At 43.4% G+C, this 14,487-nt stretch overlaps 1 long non-coding RNA gene across 1 annotated transcript in view; it reads left to right on the top strand.

Moving 5' to 3' along the window:
* Nucleotides 1-14,105, top strand: part of LOC129712548 (uncharacterized) — a 50,352-nt gene extending 36,247 nt beyond the window's left edge. The window contains exons 3-4 of the long non-coding RNA XR_008726074.1: nucleotides 7,686-7,786; nucleotides 13,857-14,105. This is a non-coding gene — a long non-coding RNA (uncharacterized LOC129712548). The remainder of the gene's footprint in view (nucleotides 1-7,685; nucleotides 7,787-13,856) is intronic.
* The last annotated feature ends 382 nt before the right edge of the window (nucleotides 14,106-14,487 follow it).

Genomic DNA, 14,487 nt, shown 5'->3' with positions numbered 1-14,487 from the left:
CCAGAGAGTGTAGTTGCATTAAATTTCTCATTGTAAGCTTAAGAATAGTTTCTCTAACTTCAAATACCCCTTGCTCTCCATCCCTCCCCCCCCCGCCCTTCCCAGTTCGCCAACCAGTCTGACTGTCCTCGATTACATTTTATCTCTATTTGCTTTGTTGTTACCTTCTCCTGCCTAACAGTGATCTATTCTATATTTTCTGCATATCCATGTTCTCCAGAGATGTTGCCCGACCTGCTGAGTTACGTCAGGGCTTTGTGTTCTATTGAGTATTAACCAGCATCTGCAGTCCCTTGTTTCAACCAAGTCAAAACATAACATTTTTTTCATAGACAAGTTATCCGGTGGTAGTATATATATTGAGTGCTAAATAAAATCACTTCAAAATTACATATCCAGGAAATATGTATATAAATATTGTTATTACTCCATGTTTACGTATTCTAAATAATAACTAGAGATCCATAAGGAGAGATCATATATATATATATATACGTGTGTGTGTGTGTGTGTTTATATATATATATATATACACACACATATGTATATATATATACGTATATATACACACACACCTACATATGTATATATCTATGGGTGTATATATATACATATATGTGTGTGTGTGTGTGTGTGTGTGTGCAGTAGACACAAAATGCTGGAGTAACTCAGTGGGACAGGCAGCATCCATGGAGTAAAGGAATAGGTGACGTTTCGGGTCGAGACCCTTCTTCTGAAAAAGGGTCCCGACCCAAAACGTCGCCTATTCCTTCGCTCCATAGATGCTGCCTCACCCATTGAGTTACTCTAACATTTTGTGTCTACTGTAAGACTGATATAACAAATCTCTCTGGTCATGCCAGAAAGAATACGGTGTAACAATTTAGAACACAACATAATGACCATGTATAAAAATGTGGTTTAATTCCTGACTTCTCATGCACGATTTGTACATCTCAGAAAAAAAATCAAATTGCTCGCAAATTTCACCAGATGGATTCAAAGTTTTAAACCTGATTTCACAGTTGTCCCAAAACAGATCTAAGGTGGCTGGTTACTTGCCGTTATTCCTGTAGTCCGATTTGTTTTTGGTTTATTTTTGATTTAAAAAGTTGTGGCTATCATGCAGTAACTGGAAGGCAATTGGGTAAGAGAGAAAACAGAGTGAATGACAACTCACATCCGTCTGCCTGATTGAATGGGGACCATCTGCAGTGGGAAGCAGTTGGATACCCATTATCAATAAAAGAATAAGAATCAAGATAGCCAATTCCTTTTTTTTTTAAATCATACGTCTTGGTCACGTGCACCGATGGCCAACAAAGGTTTCATACAACGCTTTTTACCTGCATTCATTTTCTTGGGATGAAGGGAACTTGGGGATAATTTGGACTGCTTTTATTTTTGACAGGCACAGCCTCCCTGACATGTCTTAAAGGGGGTGGGGGCACAATGGAATCTGTCACACAAGGTTGAAGCAAAACAGTGTGAAGCCCCACAGCCCTGTTCCTTCAGCCCGAGGCTAAATTTGTAAGGAGCGAGCAGACAGGGGAAGAGCATTGAAGAATGCAACAATGCTGATCGAATTAAAGGCCAAATTCCAACTTTACTTCAGAACAGGTGGAAATGCGGTCAATAAGGACCAAGGGCAGGATTCAGGATTCAGGATTCAGGCAAAGCCTTCGCTACCTGAGTTGCCAGAGGAAGATGTTTTTTTATTCCTGCAAATGGAAAAGAATTTGGGAAATGTTTGCGATATCAAACTTTTCCACGCATTGTTTTTTTTCTCAGAGTCAACTACTAAGCAAAAGTATTGAAGATGGACACAAAGTGCTGGAGTAACTCAACGGGTCAGGCGATATCTCTGGAGAAATTCACAATATCTCCAAATACTGTTACCTACTACTGATGCCCCCTGTAAAAACACTATCAGGATCTATTTGCGGGAAGGAACTGCAGATGCTGATTTACACCAAAGATAGACACAAAACGCTGGAGTAACTCAGAGGGTCGGGCAGCATGTCTGGTGAAAAAGAATAAAGAACAAGAACCAGACTGAAGAAAGGTCTCGACCTATTCATTTTCTCCAGACATGCTGCCTGATCCGTAGAGTTAGCACAAGATTCTAGCACTTGCCGTTCCTTATGTCTCCGTAATGATCAGACAGTTTGGTTTTATCAGTTCAAAGTTCTCGGAGCAGAATTAGCCCATTTGGCCCATCAAGCCTACTCCGCCATTCAATTCAGATTCAGATTCAGATTCAATTTTAATTGTCATTGTCAGTGTACAGTACAGAGACAACAAAATGCATTAAGAGACAACGAAATCATGGCTGATCTATCTCTCCCTCTCAATCCCATTCTCCTGCCTTCTCCCCATAACCCCTTACACCCGTACTAATCGATTTTAGCTGAAGGATTGATATTATCTAGAAGACAGACTTGAATGCTATTGCTCTGGTCAAAATATAAGATCCTCAAAGATTGTCCTAGAACGATAACAGCACAGAAGGAGCCAATCATCGCCTTTGTAAATTTGGTTTGTTGTTGTCACGTTTGCGTGCTATCCTGTCAAATAAAATATTATACATGAATCCAATCAAGCTGTCCACAACACTCACATAAAGATAAAGGCTACATGATATTCCCTTGAAGTCCGATATAGTCAATTAAAGATAGTTCAAAGGTTTTCAATGAGGTGGATGGGAGGTCAGAACCGCTCTCTAGTTGGTGAGAGGACGGTTCAGTTGCCTGATAACAGCTGATAGAAACTGTCCCTGAATCTGCAGGTGTGTGTTTTCAAACTTTTGTACCTCTTGCCTGATAGGAGAGGGGAGAAGAGGGAGTGACCGGGATGAGACTGGTCCTTGATGATGCTGCTGGCCTTGCCCAGGCAACGTGAGGTGTAGATGGAGTCAATGGGAGGGAGGTTGGTTTGTGTGATGGTCTGGGCGGCTGCAGTAGTCCCATCTCCTTCGGCCCTTTCCCAGGAGTACTCAACGTTTCGTTTCCAGTTACAATCCAATTCCCTGTTTTGGAAGCCCACTGTGGATCAGCTCCAGCTCCCTGTCAGGTAACCCTACCCAGATGCCAACCATTCAGTTCAGAGTGAAAGGCTTCATCCAACAAATAGATGAATTAACGCAAGAGAGAAATGGAGCAGGAAGAGGTCACCAAGCTCTGCTTGAGTTGGGTACGGTGGATGGGCGAGGATAAGCCACTGAGAACAAAGAGAGACCTGGCTTGGGGTGGGGGAGGGGGGGGGGACGAGTAGTGAACAAAGAGGAACCATTGGGGACTATAATGAACACTTTGTAACTTTGTTGCCACCCTATACATAGCAACTATTCAACACATTAATTTTTTCGTCAAGGGGACCAAAAATGACGTCTTAACTTTTAACACAACACAAAACAAATCTAACATTGAAGTGCTGGAGAAACTCAGCGGGTGCGGCAGCATCTATGGAGCAAAGGAAATAGGCATCACATCATAGGTAATGGACACTATTCATAGTGCAGCCTCACCAACACTTGTAACAAATCCCCCATATTCCTAAAACCCAACACCTTTCTAATAAAGGCCAATATGCTGCTTACCTTCTTATCAATGTTGAACCTGACTGCTAAATTATTCACTTATCCACGCCCTGGAACAGCATGATGCCTCTTAATTTCACTCATTTGCAATCTCTCGCCCATTTAGATCATAATCCACCTTTTGATTACTTTCATCCGAGTGCATGACCTGACACTTGCTCACGTTAATATTTATTTTCCCAGTTTTGGACTTCACTGGGTCAAGGCTGGGCATTTTTGACATACGACTTTGTTAATAAAGTTAGAATATTTATCTCCAAGTTTCTCAATTAGCTTCAGAATCAAAAACAAAATCTAAACAACAGTTTTGCTTCAGTCACGTTGGTGCTTCCATTAGAAAGATAAATTATTGTGTTCAACATTTGGCGCAACAAACGATATTCAATACATACGCAACAATACCGCAGATGCCATTAAAACAAGACATCACTTCAGGAAATCATAGCCTTCAGATATGAAGAAAACCGTCCATATTCTGGAACATAAAGAGGATAAGATTATTGATAAATGTACATTATGGGCAGCACAGTGGTGCAGCGGTAGAATTATTGCCTTACAGCGCCAGAGACCCTGGCTCGATCCTGACTACGGGTGCTATAGACTTTATTGCCTTCCATCACAGTGAGGAATGTGGGGAATCCACTGTGGTGGATGTTTATGTTAACTTTTATGTAGTTGTGTGCCTTGTTGCTTTTTTCCTGCCATGACTGTGTGGTAAATCGAACCTTAACTGGTACACATGACAGTAAAGGGCCATTGAACCGTTTTGTACAGAGTTTGTACGTTCTCCCCGTGGCCGCATGGTTTTCTCCGGCTGCTCCAGTTTCCTCCGACATTTCAAAGACTTGCAGGTTTGTACGTAGGTTAATTGGTTTCTGTAAATTGTAAATTGTCCCCGGTGTGTGTAGGATAGTGTTAGTGTACGGGGTGATCGCTGGTCGGTGCGGACTCGGTGGGCCAAAGGGCCTAGTTCTGCGCTGTATCTCTAAACTAAACTAAAATTATGTTGCAAAAGAGCTGTAAGAATAAAAAATGCTTGAGATTTTTGACTTCTGTGAAAGGGTCACGTTGAGGTTGATGCTGTTAGAATTTACAGATGGCAGAGGTCCCGCTCCAGATATTTGTGAATGGGTTTAATCCTAAAGTAGTTTTGGGTAAAGGGGAATATTGTTTCACTGAATGACTAGTTCATGCATTTCTCAGAACCTCTGGGAATATTAATTTAGGCTCACTCTTTCTGCATTTTCACTTAGGTCAAATATAAACACTTACAATTCTGATCAGAGCCAGTTCTTCAAATTATTAACACAGACGTTAGCTCACAAGCAGAGCTTAAAAATGGGGACAGAAAAGTACAGAAGTTTCTCCAAACCACGTATCGTACTTTGAAACATCAAATACTAGAGGACAAAGTTTGAAGGTGAGAGGGAGAAAGTTTAAAGGAGATTTGAGGGCACAGAGGGCAGTGGGTGTTTGGGGCAGAGGGTGAAGGCAGATACAATAATGGCATATAAGAGATTTTTGTACGGGCACATGGATATGCAGGGAACGGGCGGATATGGATTAGGTGCAGGCAAATAAGGAATGATCTTGGTATCATGTTCGACACAGACATTGTGGGCCAAAGGGTTTATACCGAAGACAGACACAAAGTACAGGTTTGTAGGTTAATTGACTTTGGTGAAATTGTAAATTGTTCCCAGTGGCTGTAGGATAGTGTTAGTGTGCGGGGATCGCTGGTCGACAACTGCGCACAAATACATGCACAGAAACACACACAGATGCGCTGTCAGAGTCAGATTGGCACGGTCCTGAGTTGAGCAAAAACATAGAACAGGAACAGTCCCTTCAGCCCATCTTGTCTGTGGTGATCATGATGCCATTCCAATGGATCCCATCTGCCTGCACATGGTCTATAACCCTTTATGCAAGATGAGATGGGATGAGATGGGATGAGATGGGATGGGATGGGATGAGATGGGATGAGATGGGATGAGATGGGATGAGTCAGAGTCATGGGATGAGATGGGTCCTGAGAGTTGAGCAAAATGGGATAGAACAGTACATCACAGGAACATCCCTTCAGATGAGATGGGATGAGATGGTGAGATGATGCCATTGGGATGGGATCCCATGGGCCTGACATGGGGATGGGATGAGATGGGATGAGATGGGATGAGATGGGATGAGATGGGATGGGATGGGATGAGATGAGATGGGATGGGATGGGATGAGATGGGATGGGATGAGATGGGATGAGAAGAGAAGAGAGTGGAGGAGATGGGATGAGATGAGATGGGGATGGGATGGGATGAGATGGGATGGGATGGGATGGGATGAGATGGGATGAGATGGGATGAGATGGGATGGGATGAGATGAGATGGGATGAGATGAGATGGGATGAGATGGGATGGGATGAGATGGGATGAGATGGGATGGGATGGGATGGGATGAGATGGGATGAGATGGGATGAGATGAGATGAGATGGGATGAGATGGGATGAGATGGGATGAGATGAGATGGGATGAGATGGGATGAGATGGGATGGGATGGGATGGGATGGGATGAGATGGGATGGGATGGGATGGGATGAGATGGGATGAGGATGATGAGATGATGGGATGGGATGAGATGAAATGGGATGGGATGAGATGGGATGAGAACACAAAAACACAGGAATAGGTCCTTCAACCCACAACGCCTGAATGGGCTGTTTCTACCATGTATCTTCCAATTAATCAAACAATCAATAAACAAATACCAATACCTTAATTAGCACAGTGTGCACGGACTGGTTCGGCATGAAACAAAAGCTGTTCACTTTACCTCAGTACATGTGGAAATTAACTAAACTAACTGCAATAAGAACATTGATTGAATTGAAAGACACAAATTGAAAACAAGCCATTCAGCCCATCGAGACCATGATGGTCCATCAAACACCCTTTCATACTAGTTCTATTTAATCCCACTTCTGCATGTATACACTCCACACCAGGAACAATTTACAGAAGCCACATAAACCTACAAACGCGCACGTCTTCGGGATGTGGGAGGAAACAGGAGCACCTGGAGGAAACCCACGTGGTAACAGGGAGAACCTGCAAACTCCACACAGACAGCACCCAAGGTCAGAATGGAACCCGGGTCTCTGGCACCGCGAGGCAGCAGCTCTACCAGCTGTGCAACTGTGCCACCCATAAGTACATAGTAAATAGGAGAATGAATAAACCATTCAGCCCCTCAAGCTGGCCCCACCGTTCAATATGTGCATTGGTGGTCTACCCCAGACCTCCTCTCCTCCTCTGCTCTAGTTCCCAAAGACCAGCAGTTCCTTGATCCTTCCAAAATCTATTCACTTCCTCTTTAAATTCCGCCAATGATCTAGAATCTGTTGAGAAGAGGTCGCACAGTGGCACAGCGGTAGAGTTGCTGCCTTACAGCACTTACAGCGCCAGAGACCAGAGTTTGATCCCGACTACGGGCGCTGTCTGTACGGAGTTTGTACGTTCTCCCCGTGACCGCGTGGGTTTTCTCCAAGATCTTCGATTTCCTCCCACACTCTAAAGACGTACAGGTTTGTAAGTTAATTGGCTTGGTGTAAGTGTAAATTGTCCCTGGTCTGTGCAGGATAGTGTAAGTGTGCGGGGATCGCTGGTCGGCGTGGACTCGGTTGGACGAAGGGACTGTTTCCGCGCTGTATCTCTAAACTAAACTAAAGAGTTTGATTACCGTGATAGAAACTTCAAATGTTGCCTCGGCAATTGTACTGACTGTGATAAAAAAAAAAGCGGACTTTTCAAATTGCTCTTGATTTAGCAAAATACATGACTGCAGGTACAAGGTACACAAAATTGCTGGAGAAACTCAGCGGGTGCGGCAGCATCTATGGAGCGAAGAAAATAGGCGACGTTTCGGGCCGAAACCCTTCTTCAAGGTATGACTGCAGGTACATTCCTCCAGGATTTAATGTACTGGAAATATGAAAACTAATGTATTAGATACTGAAAGATTCATGCATTACCTTAATTTTTTTTCTGCTTAATATTAATATTTATGATATTTTTCATGTGATTTGTTCACAGCAGTCAACAAATGAAAAGATTAAACAGAATATCATCAGCGGACATTGTGGACTTGAACAGCAAATAGATCCGATGAGAGACACATATAGCTGTGACCACAGGTATAAACTAATTCATTATTCATTTGACACCTGCCAAACAAACTTTAGAACTCAGCATCAATATTTCAATTAAATGACTGTTCTCTTGTCAATCAAGGAAATCGTACGAGATTTTCAGTTTAATTCAGTTTATTGTCACGTGTAACCGAGGTACAGTGAAAAGCTTTCGTTGCGTGCTATCCAGTCAGCGGAAAGACAATACCTGTACATGATCACAATCGAGGCATTCACAGTGTGCTGATACATGTTAAGGGAATAATGTCTAGTGCAAGGTAAAGTCAGCAAAGTCCGATCAAAGATATCCGAGGGTCACCAAAAGTCCAATCAAAGACCGCTCTCTGGTTGTGGTAGGATGGTTCAGTTGCCTGATAACAGCTGGGAAGAAACTGTCTCTGAATCTGGAGGTGTGCGTTTTCACACTTCTGTATCTTTTGCTGAAGGGAGAGGAGAGAATTTATTTACTGACAGCGGTAGAGTAGTGTCAGAGACCCGGGTTCGATTCTGACTACGGGTGCTGTCTGCAAGGAGTTTGCACGTTCTCCCCGTGACCTGCGTGGGTTTTCCCCAGGTGGCCAGGTTCCCTCCCACACTCCAAAGACGTACAGCTTTGTAGGTTAATGGGTTTCGGTAAAGATTGTAAATTGTCCCTAGTTTGTAGGATAGTGCTAGTGTTCGGGATTGCTGGCCAGTGTGGACTCGGTGGGCCGAAGGGCCTGTTCCCACGCTGTAGTTCTAAACTAAACTAGACAGGGTACATTTGTGTTTAAATAAGATGGACACAAATTGCTGGAGTAACTCAGCGGGACAGACAGCATCTCTGGAGAGAAGGAATGGGTGACGTTTCTGAAAAGTCTGAAAAAGGGTCTCGACCCGAAACGTCACCTCCAGAGATGTTGCCTGTCCCGCTGAGTTACTCCAGCATCTTCGGTGTAAACCAGCATCTGCAGTTCCTTCCTGCACATTTTTTTGAAGACACAGAGTTCGACAGCAATGTAACAAAACGGTACCGGCCCAGCTTGCAAAGCAATTGGAAGTATTCTTAGGAGATTAATAGATTATTTGTTTTGTGTTTTTTCTCTCTCTCTCTCCCTCCACACTTCGAGCTTGTTGTGAATGAGCAAGAGGTGAAATCGAGGAGGAAATGTGGAGCCTCATCACTTGTGTTAGGCTTGTCGTTACCTGTCCATAGCAGTCTCAAATCACATTTGTTGGATACGTTGTCTGGTCAATACCTGTCCACACTGTTTAGCAGTCATTTACCAGTGCCAAAGGCCAAGTCACATTGCAAATCCTACTTACTTTGAGACTCCTCAGTCAAAGTGAAACTGAAGCCCAAACTAAAATGTAGAGTCATCAACACTCACAACATTGCTAACTGCTGTAAGCATGGGCGAGATTGTACTTTCCTCCTGGAATTGTGTTTAATCAACGCTAAATATCAGACAGTAGTTATGGTCTCTGGGAGAGATTTGAGTTTTGCCATTTTGTAGAGCCCTTAGTTTATGCAACCTGTCTTTCTAGAGAGGGAGAGGGCCACACTAACACGGCTTCATCACTAAATGATATTTGGCACTAAATGTTACCTTGCACTAAACGTTATTCCATTTAGGTTAAGAAGGGTCTCGACCCGAAGTATCACCCATTCCTTCTCTCCAGAAATGCTGCCTGTCTCGTTGAGTTACTCCAACATTTTGTGTCTATTCCCTTTAGGTAATAAACATTTACACAGGTACATGGACAGGACATGTTTAGAAGGATTTGGGCCATACTCAGGCAGGTGAGACTAGTGTAGATGGGACATGTTGGCCGGTACGGTAAATTGGGCTCAAGGGCCTGCTTCCATAAGACTTTATTATCCTGGGAATACCTTGAGTATTGTGTGCAGTTTTGGTCTCCAAATTTGATTTGAAAAAAAGGACATTCTTGCTATTGAGGGAGTGCAGCGTAGGTTCACCAAGTTAATTCCCGGGATGGCGGGACTGTCATATGTTGATAGAATGGAGCGGCTGGGCTTGTATACTGGAATTTAGAAGGATGAGAGGGTATCTTATTGAAACATATAAGATTATTAAGGATTTTGACAGGAAACATGTTCCCGATGTTGGCGGAGTCTAGAACCAGGGGCCACAGTTTAAGAATAAGGGGTAGGCCATCTAGAACGAAGATGAGGAAAACCTTTTTCACACAGAGAGTTGTGAATCTGGGGAATTCTCTACTTCAGAGGTTGGTGGAGGCCAATTCTCTGGATGCTTTAAAGAGAGAGTTAGATAGAGCTCTTAAAGGTAGTGGAGTCAAGGGATATGGAGAGAAGGCAGGAACGGGGTACTGATTGTGGATGATCAGCCATGGTCACAGTGAATGGTGGTGTTGGCTCAAAGGGCCAAATGGCCTACTCCTGCACCCATTGTCTATCAGTATGCTGTGCACGGCTTGAATGTAACCATGTACAGTTTAGTTTAGTTTAGAGATATAGCGTGGAAACAGGCCATTCAGCCCACCTAGTCCATGCCAACCATCGATCACCCATTCACACTAGTTCTATGCTATCTCACTTTGTCGTCCACTCCCTACACACCAGGGGCAATTCTCCTACAAACCTGCATGTCTTTTGGATGTGGGAGGAAACCGGAGCGCCCGGAGGAAACCCAAGTGGTCAGTCTTTCCGCTGACTGGATGGCACGCGTCAAAAAAGCTTTTCACTGTACCTCGGTACCTGGCAATAAACGAAAAACTCAACCAAACTGGCAGAGCCAGAACTTCAGAGCTGCCTTTTAAAAATGCTTCTCCTGAAGTTATCATTTCAAGGTGTCCTTGCCTTTATCCCTCAAAGCCTAAATATTCATAAAGATAACTTTGCATACGTTCCCTTCATGTGACAATCCCAACGAGCTTTGGCGCAGAGTTCCTGTGTAGGTCCTTCATAACAGTGGGTCACTACATTTGACAAGTTTGACAAGGTCACCATTTTTCTAATTTTTTTTTTTTCAGGAATTGCGAGTGTTATATATTCAACATATGTTTTTCCTTTTCCCTTCAATATCTGTCACGGCATTCTGATGAAATAGACAGCTTTTGCCTCGAAGAAAAATCAGGAGGCCCTTGTGCAGTGCAGAGCAGGGCAAACAATTAGAATTAATTCGTAATATTATGTTTTAACTCTTCGATTTCATGCAACTTAAAAGATGTGGCTATGGATTCCAACTGGGGTGGAGGAGGGAGAGAGGGTCGGACTTGGTTTGAAAGGTCAGTCACAATTTGGTGAAGTGAGGCCTCTTGGCGAATATGTCTGGAAACCTCACCCTGCATTTGACCTGCTCGTTGGAAGAGGTGGTGATGGATCAAATTGGGACGGGCTTTCTCTACTTGACAAGTGGAACACGAGCAATGATGCAGTCTGAAGAAGGGTCTCGACCCAAAACGTCACCCGTTCCTTCTCTCCAGAGATGCTGCCTGTCCCGCTGAGTTACTCCAGCATTTTGCGCCTATCGTCAGTTTAAACCAACATCTGCAGTTCCTTTCTACACAAGCAATGAGGCTCCACCCTTCCCCCTCGGTCTCATCTCCTGCTCATTCAGATTCAGTTTAATTTATCAGTTTAGTTTATTGTCACGTGTTTCCGAGGTACAGGGAAAAGCTTTGAACTCGGGAATGAGAGAAAACAAATAATCTAGAAAATTAACCTCCTAAGAATGCGTCCAATTGATTTGCAAGCTGGGCCGGTACCATTTTGTCACATTGCTGTTGAACTCTTTATCTACAAATGTACCGAGTCTAGTTTAGTTTAGAGATAATCCTAGTCCACCACGAGTCAAAATATCAAAATAGAGATCAGCCATCCTGATTAGGTCCATCAACACTTCTTCAAGTGTGTCTGAGCAGAATTTAAACCAGGGGGAGGTTTCCAGTCATGTTAGGCAGAGGACTCACTATTATACCATCATTGTGACCAGCCTCTCAAACCAAGTCCGAACCTCAAGCTTTCCCCCATCACTGTGGAGCATCCTGGACAATACAGCTCACCCCCTCCATGACACACCTGGTCAACCTGAGGAGCACCTTCAGCAACAGACTGGTTCCACCAAGATGCAGCACAGAACGCCACAGGAGATCCTTCTTCCCTGTGGCTATCAAACTGTACAACTCCTCCCCCGTCTGTCGTGGGGTAGACTGACCCCTCCCACCCCACCCCGACCCCCAATCTTTGCACGTCCCTAATCCTTTTTTCACCCCTTACTTCTTTAATTTCACGTTTCTTGTTTCTTGTGCTTGAAGACTGTTGGCTGATCAATTTCCCTCCTGAGATAAATAAAGTTCTTGCTTGAAGGATCGGTGCCGATGGTGGAGAGAAGCAAACGAGAAGTGTGGAGGAGTTCATAAGTGATAGGAGCAGAATTGGGCCATTCGGCCCATCAAGTCTACCCCGCCATCCAATCATGGCTGATCTCCCCAGACCTATCTCTATCTACCTCTGCCTGAAACAAAGGGGGTCAGAGCTAAGGGAGTGTAGAGGTCTCAGACTTCTGGAGGACTGGAGGGGGAAGTAGAAATATTGAGAGTAGATGGAAGATAGGTTGGTGGGGCCTTCAGTAGAAGGGATACAATATAACCCTGCGAGATCTACACAATTGACAGGTTTTTCCAGCTCGAGCCTCTCCAGAAGCCTCGGCGAATGCTTCCCAAGCCTCTGTGACTTCTGTGGAGCCAGACACAATGGGACATTTTGCAACGGAGTTGCCTAACCAGTAACCGGGAGCGGGTGATAAATTATTTATTTATTGCAGCGTGGGTTCTGACATCACAAACTTTAAACGCAGTGGAAGTCAACCTTGGATTTTAGTTTTAAAATATCACATTAGCGGCCCACAAGAAAGGCTTTACTTCTAATGACTTGCATGCATCAGTCAGACACATCTGAGGGCAGGGTCTCGGTTCCTTTCAGTAAGGCAGGTGTTCATGAAAGATTTGTGAAGCTCTCAAGCATGCCCATTGCTGGTACAGCAATCAGAGCCATGATCTATTAACGGCCCATACTAATTACTGTCTCCCACCGATTCCTGCAGTTCCATGACACAATATCCTTTAATTTCTGATTAAAAAAAAGGTCTTGCGATACCACAGTGTTGGAGGTAATTAAGAAGCCCCTTTACAACGCCTGCGTTTGTGATCACAGCCCTGAAAGTCCAGTCGAACAGGCGATCCGCCGTGTTTGTTTTAATTATGTTCCGCAAAGTCGCCCACAAGAGTCCAATTAACGAGCGACAAAAGCCTACCTCATTTTCATGCTACTTCCAGCCTCGTTTCTCACACTCTCTGGCCTGCCGTCCTCCAAAGCACTGGCTGATGGGGTTTTTTTTTTCCCTCCCTCGATTCTTTCTCTTTTTCACCCCAATTATAGCTTCTTCTCGGATGACATCAGAATGTCAGTGAGGTAGCCTCTCTAGGTTCTATTGCCAGAGGCAAATGAATACACGATTCAGTGATGATGTGCAGATCATCCAAATCTGTTAACTCTGGGACTATTTTGGATTCAGTGCCTGTTGTCCGGGATGAAAGAGAGCTTAAAGGTGATTTTCAGTTGTACTGACACATGAGATGGCCTATTGAGACAAATGCATTAGGCTCTAACATGTTTAGCACAGAAATGAATGCTTCTTGCAAAAGGGTATGCATATGTGAACTAGGTGAAAGCATTGTTATGGCTAGGTGCCTCCGAATCAGGCTATTAATGCCCCCTGTATTGCAGACAAGAACCTTGATTCTAACTGAGCCTCTTCCACGTTATATTATTTCACGCATTAACCCTTTCTTCACGCTTAAATTCCTCACAATACGATCACATTTCTCTCGCAGAACCTAAAAAACATGAAGAATTACTATTTTACAATTCTAATGTTTTATTAATGCTCGGATTAGCAAGGAACTTAAACAGCGTGAATGAAAAGCAACAGCAAATAATAATAGAAAGCCATTAACCACCGTGTTCATATAAATTCGGGCGTATATTTCTGTCGATCACAAGTATTCTGTTATTTTGCATTTATGTGGGTAATATTTCCTCTCCTCCTTACAGATTCCAAGTGCGGCCGGCACCTTATTCAGTGGACTGCTAATGTTATTTAACAAATAAATATCTCATGATTGTTTTTGAATATCTATTTATTAAAGCCTGCGACAAATTAGCCCTCCAGCCCCGCAGAGCTCCTGAATGTTAATTGGGTTGTGTCATGTATGATGTCACCATGCTAAACACAATCATTTTTTTATATTCCAAATTTTACATCTAAAAACTTGACTCAAGTTTAGAAGATCTGAGGATTACTCATTCATTACGGTTTAATTGGAATTAATTAGTTGCGTGCTCTGGATTGTGCCTGTTAATATTAGTTTATGTGTAGGAAGGAACTGCAGATGTTGGTTTAAACCAAAGATAGACACAAAAAGCTGGAGTAACTCAGCGGGTCAGGCAGCATCTCTGGAGAGATGGAATGGGTGACGTTTATAGTCAAGACCCTTCTTTGGTTTATTAATACTTGACATTACTTATATCCATATATTATAACACTTATTGCTTGATATTTACTTAACATTAGTTTAGTTTATTATCGGCACTTGTACCGAGATACAGTGTGTGCCGTTTAGTCAGTGCAAAGACTATATATGATTACAATCAAGTGTATAGATACAGGATGATAGTTACAATG

Source organism: Leucoraja erinacea, chromosome 33 (genome assembly GCF_028641065.1).
Source record: "Leucoraja erinacea ecotype New England chromosome 33, Leri_hhj_1, whole genome shotgun sequence".
In the NCBI taxonomy this organism is placed as follows: domain Eukaryota; kingdom Metazoa; phylum Chordata; class Chondrichthyes; order Rajiformes; family Rajidae; genus Leucoraja; species Leucoraja erinaceus.
The sequence above is the reverse complement of the archived record's forward strand: the minus strand, read 5'-3'. Positions and strand labels throughout refer to the sequence as shown.